This window comes from Lepeophtheirus salmonis, chromosome 8 (assembly GCF_016086655.4).
Source record: "Lepeophtheirus salmonis chromosome 8, UVic_Lsal_1.4, whole genome shotgun sequence".
Lineage (NCBI taxonomy): Eukaryota > Metazoa > Arthropoda > Copepoda > Siphonostomatoida > Caligidae > Lepeophtheirus > Lepeophtheirus salmonis.
In genome coordinates, this window is record NC_052138.2 from 20,576,951 (window position 1) to 20,583,327 (window position 6,377).

The 6,377-nt window shown below is 31.3% G+C and overlaps 1 long non-coding RNA gene across 1 annotated transcript; it reads right to left on the bottom strand.

Moving 5' to 3' along the window:
* Positions 1-1,763: 1,763 nt before the first annotated feature.
* LOC139906204 (uncharacterized) lies at positions 1,764-2,849 on the bottom strand. Its single transcript, XR_011781567.1, has 2 exons — positions 2,136-2,849; positions 1,764-2,080 (listed from the first exon to the last, which is right to left on the bottom strand). It is a non-coding gene; the product is annotated as an uncharacterized lncRNA (long non-coding RNA).
* Between the last annotated feature and the right edge of the window lie 3,528 nt (positions 2,850-6,377).

Genomic DNA, 6,377 nt, shown 5'->3' on the forward strand with positions numbered 1-6,377 from the left:
GTTCATTTCTTCCTGTTCAGATCCTTATTTTCCACTTGATCTCCATGCCTGATCATAATTCCTGGATGTTTTTTATGTACGATATAAACCCACAAAGTAACACTGAGGATAATAATATAAGCCAATTAAATATATTTTCTAATTGGTTACCTATAATGAAATATTGAATATACACTATTCTTGATCAAAATTGGGTCTTTTTTTTAAAGCTTGAACGTTTGTTTTTTGGAGTTGGGAAATTTGGGAGTAAATTTTCCTTTTCTAAGCTGTTCTTATTACTATTTAATACCTGAGGAGTAAACTTCCTTTTCAACTTCATACGAGCTATCATTGATATATAAGAAACCGGATAGAACATTTGAACTTAAAAGACGTAAAATAGCTCTCAGGATTTCTTGTAGGGTTATAATTGTAAGCCTTGTTAAACTCGGGGATAATTGAGGATCGACATCGTAGTAACTCTAGTCCATGTCCTTCTCCTCCTCGTCCCAGCTGCTTGTAGATGATCAAATGAAACGTCATAACAGCTAAGCGGCTCTCTTCCAAAGCACTCATCAAATTTTCAGGGTTACCATGTTTATTTTTAGTTGTTGTTTTTTAACATGCCCAAAATGCTCTCGATTAGCATCACTGTACATGGCATCTTTTGTCTTTGGGAATAAGGAGTAAGGGTGGTCAATAAAAGTAAAAGACAACTCAAATCTGGTTCAATTAAGAAAAAAGTAAGTTGATGATGATTCAATTTCAGTGGAACCATTATGAACTTATCCCTTATGAGAATTCTTCCGCCCACGGCCTCCTTCTTGATTTTGAATATTTTATCCTTACTATTCTTACATCTCAAAGAGTGAAACAGCGAGGGGGGGTTTGTACAGAAATAAGAAATTTATTTTATTCATGGAATTTCTATAAATGGACTCGTGGAAATGGAATGAATGGACATATGAATTTCAAAGAAATATTAAAATATGGATTTAACATGTGTGGGATTTTGAATCCTAAATAGACCATAAATTACCCAGGTGCCATATGTATATAAATACCTTTGTACAAATGTAAGATTGAAAAAAGATATTATATAGAATCAGGTGACTTTATATCAAATGAGTCATTTTTATTTGTAAGTACATACTTATTGAACGTTTTCAATGACATCAAAAATTACTTTATACCTCTAAGGAGCCCGAAGTGGATATATTTATTTTATATATTGAGAATTTTTCCAAAAAAGTACTTAAGCAACTTAATGAAATGACTTTTATGATGAAAATAGACTAAGCAGCTGTATAGAATACAACTTCACGACAAAAGAAAATAGTGATACAGGGTGTAGCAACCTAACCTCCATTGTGTAATGCGTGACAATCTGACTGTAGAAGTAGTAGCGGGGTTAACATGGATTCATTCCAGAGGCAAGATTATAAAATTTTCTTGGAAATACAATTAATTGCTATCATACGTTGGAGTAATGAGGAACGTACATTCCCCGTCGAAAATGAATTGCCAAAAATTACCTCAACATAATATTTTATACAATTAAACTAATTGTAATTTAAATCTTTACTTTTTTTCGGTGCGAATCATTCAATTACTTCAATTTTTAATGTACAAAACACGATTTTTTCAATTTCTTTTCATAATTTGAAATTTGAAAATAACTCCACGGATAATAACACTAGAGAGCTATAATTAATTCAGATTTGATGTTAAACAACGACTCTAAATTATAAGCTGAGGAATCCAAAGTTTTAAAAGTCGTATTGACTTCTACATATATTTATTTTGTGCAATTTTTATTGCAAAGTTTTGAGGCAAAAGTTAGTAATTAAACGATTTTCTACACTTTTTATTCAATATGTCTCCCTTCATTCGAAATGATGGCTTCAATACGAAGAGAAGCACAGCTGGCCTTGATGAAATTGAGGACAAGTTGTCTTAACTCCTCCATGATCACGGCCTTCATGGCATCGATATTTGGTTTCTAGAATACTTGTTCGTCTTGGCCTCCAAGACGCTCCAAACAGCAAAGTTCAGGGGGGTTCACGTCGGGTGAGGACGAAGTAAGTACCTTATAAGTATTCTGAACGTTAATTAGTTAAATTCGAATTAGCTCGTGTTAAGTTGTAAATAATTACCTACTATTACCTACTGGTCCTTGAGGAAATTTTAGTAGACGTCCGTATTGACTTTCAGGTTGGCCAGGAAGAAGTAGGGAGGTATGTTGCTACCGTTGGACGCCGAGGACTATTATGACCTGAGCTGGATTTTTGGTCCTGAAGGTTCAGCCAAGAAGCTATCATTTTTCCTGCTCAGAACAGCGTCTGCTGTGAAGATGTTCTTGAGGTAGATTGACTCGTTGCTCGGATATTTTAGATCGCACAAAAACAAAACAAACATCAAATTGTAGCTTTTTGTCATTTTTTCGCCAAATACAAAATTGGCATTCTTTTAGAACTGAGGCTAAACGGCCTCGAAGAAGATTTTGATTTTTTGAGTCCTCACCCTGTAGATCAATGATATGTTGTACCTAGAAGAAAATAAAGTTAACTCCTTAATAATTAAATAGTAGCAACAACAGTTAGTATAAGAAAATTCCTTCTTCAGTTTGCCAACTAAAAGAAATGGACAAACTAAAAAAATAAACACGATTTTGATCACTAAATGAATAATAATATATTATATAGGGAAAATGGCTGTAGGGGGTAGCTAACGCTCTACCGAGTGCCCATTCTAGTTTTCAACTGATTTTGTTCTTCATTTTGTTTCTTTTTGGAAGAAAAGTTGCGAGATACAATAAAGGTTTACATCAAAAATACTCCTTCATTTACTAAGTATTTGCGAGAAAGACTAGAGATAGAAAGAGCAAATCAAAAGATGAATAAATAATCGAAATACCTACATGGTTGAATTCCTCATTCAAATACGCTAAAATAATAATCTCTCTCCCTGTCATATTTAATTATTCAAATCATTCAGGAATGAAACTATACTATCATCATGATAAAAGACTTGGATTCATGGAGGAAATTATATTTATCTAAGACTCATGTTTACGTATAATCAGTGAACTTTGAGTCATCTATCTATTTTGACTTCATAGTATGTTGTTAATCATAATCTTTTATTTTCTTTGAATAGTAACGACATAACTATATATATATATATCATGATTCTCTACATATCATATCATATAATCTCAATCATTATTTATTCATTTTGAACTTAAAATATATATCAGGGAAGTCCGTAGGACTACATTTTGGAGACACCTTGGTTTTTGGAATTTTTTTTTTTTTTTAAAAAAAAAAAACCTAAAATTATAATTTTTTGGAAAAAAATATGAAAAATTTCAAAAATCTAAAGTTGTTCACAAAAAAATGAAAAAAAAAGTTCTAAAATCTAAAGCTGTTCACAAAAAATAAAAAATTTCAGAAAAAAGTTTTTGGAAAAAAGTTCTAAAATCTATAGTTACAGGCAATTAAATTTTTTGGAAAAAAAATTGAAAAATTGAAAAAAAACGCCCCTGTATATGTAACTTATAAGTGAATAAAAGATATGGATAAATCAGTTTTGTATAAAATAACGACATCGTTTTCTTTCAACACATCATTTATTTTAATTTTTGTAATGAATGTAGTAAAGCTTTAAATCAAAGTAACAAAACGTGCATGTTAGTTTGTCGGGATTAGGGGCGTTTGCAGGGGTTTAAATTTTTCCCTTATAAAATTACATTTTTAGTGAATAACTCAAAACTTTTTTCTCAAAAATTTTTTTCGAATAGACGTGAATTTTTGAAATTTTTTCGAAAAATTTAAAATCTGAAATTCTTTCAAAAACTATCTTTGAAATTTATTTCCCAAAAACATAATATTTGAAATTTAAACAAAAGTTTTTGCATCTTTTTTAAAATACAAAAACCAAACACCCTTCCCAATTTTCTGATTAAAAAAATTTAGAATCCTTGTCTAATGTCTATATTTAAAAACAAAAATGGTTCTTATATTATACAAAGGTGATCTGAAAAGTTACCAACCTCAACGTGAAGATGGCAGCACTCGTAAATAAAAGTAAGTCACCTCTAACTAGCATCCGTTCAGAGTTACTCAGCAAAGTTTCGGCCGTTTTGGACGCGTAGTTATTATGTAACAGTCGTTTGAGTGACTTGGTATGAGTGCTTTTGTAATAAAAAGTGTCTCGTGTACAATTATTTTGCAGAAAGAAAACGGCAAGTACAATTTGGAGGGGTTACAGGGATGGGAGCCTCACTGGGCGAAGTGTGTAGAGTTACAAAGAGACTATGTTAATATAAATTCAGACCAAAATGTCTTTATATCTGTTAATTCGGAAACTTTTCAGACAACTTTCGAATAAATATATATCGGTGAAAATCGAGATTTCAGAGTATTTTGTTAGAAATAATTTTTTTTAATTCTGTTTCTGTCAATTCTTGCTGATTTTTTTTTTAAATAAATGTTTATCTCACATATAACAACAACTCTCAAATTAGATTTGTATTATTTTTTTTTTGTTAAAAAACATGGCTTTCGCACTTTTTTTGATGGGACAATCCGTTTTCAATATTAATTTGTCATCAGTAAGAAATTCGCATTTTTTCCCCTTTAATTTCTCACGTAGATTTGCATAGAGACCTTAATCATGATTCATGACTTGACATGTAAAGTATTTGTGTCATTTTAAATGTGAGTTTTATATATTACATACACGTCAAGCTAATTCATTTTTTAATAATCAGGATTTCCCGGGATAAAATCAATTCTCGGGAATTTTTACCAATAAAAAAAAAACAAAGGTATCCTGAGTTTTTTGAGATCCCAGGAGGCAATCCCTAATTTAAATACAGGTGTTGTGACTCGGGCCAAGACCGATTTTTTTCCTTGTTCCAACTTAAGTGATTTTTTCTAGACTGATTTTTCACTGATATTTAAATCCAGACCAGACCGTATATCGAAATTTAATCGTTTTCAAATCTTGAATCGATTTTTTCGGTTTCAATATATAGACCGATTTGGTTCGGTCTCAATCTATGGACCCATTTTCTCCCCATTTCTAATTTATGAGTTATACAAATATGATTTATGTAAAACATTGAACTTCATATGAAGTTATTCTTCTGATGTTTATAATTTTGAAACGCAATTGACGTCATCATCAATTCATCTATAGAATCGGTCTAGAACAAATTTAAAATGAGACGGATCCAGGTCGACTGTTTTAAAAGCCCTTTTTTTTATAACAATCAACCGTCAGAACAATGATATGGGGGAAAGGAAGAAAAAAATTTGTCCACTAACAACAAAATACAATCCAAGTTTTATTGTGAGTAGACCTACGCTATGAAGAATAAAGTACTATTGAATCAATAATACTTTAGGATTGGTTGTTTATCTTTTATTACTTCCATGGGGTGTTTATCTACCCCATTGATTAAAATATCTTGATTGTATATTGCAATTACCTTATTCTAGGACCATCTCCCTATGTAAGCTCTTAATTTATCATTTACTTCCTGTTTTCAATTTTTTTTTGTAAGTCAAATCCAGGCTTTAAACGACGGAATTAGTTCGAGTCACTAAAAATCATAACGATCTCAAACCGGTCTTGGATTTTCATACCAAATCCCACTATTATTAAGTATTTAGATACATACTCGTTATGAAACATGTACATATATAATCTTGCGTAACAAGACGTGGGCGTTTCGATAGAGCCTCAGTCTCTCTTGTCGTTTATTTTGTAACCCAAATTAGGGTATCATTATTAAATGTGTTAGAGTGAAGTAATCAAGTAGTTGAATGAATGAAGAAGTAAATTACTTTAAAACACAACAACTGTGCCCTCAATTTAATTAGGTACACGTTCTTCCTCAAGTTAATCATTTACAAATAAGGAAAAAGCAACAGCATTTGCTTTATTTAAAAGAATCCCTTAAATTTCGTAAATAAGGAACTTGTTTTGATATTATGTGTAATTATCTGACGGTGACATGGCTTGATCTGAATTGGCTTTACACAAAGCTATAAGCAGTGATGAAAATCCAGTTTTGAATGGGTATCTTAAAAAAAAAGAAACCAAAAATCAACAAGGTAGCCCTAACAATTTGAAAAATGTTTTTGAGGAGAGAAAAAATAATGCTTATGACATTTCATTGGATCAGCTACAATCAGTTGTGACAAAGGAGGATGGAGAAAATGATATAAACAAGGACATGTGCTAGAATTAATTCGATTTCGATCCCCAATTCTACTTTGAGACCAACAAGGACTTAGAATTATAAATCCGCTACATAACCTCAGGGTTACGCTCCGTCTTTTATGAGCACACACGAATGTTCAATCAGGTTATGAATGTAATTTAAT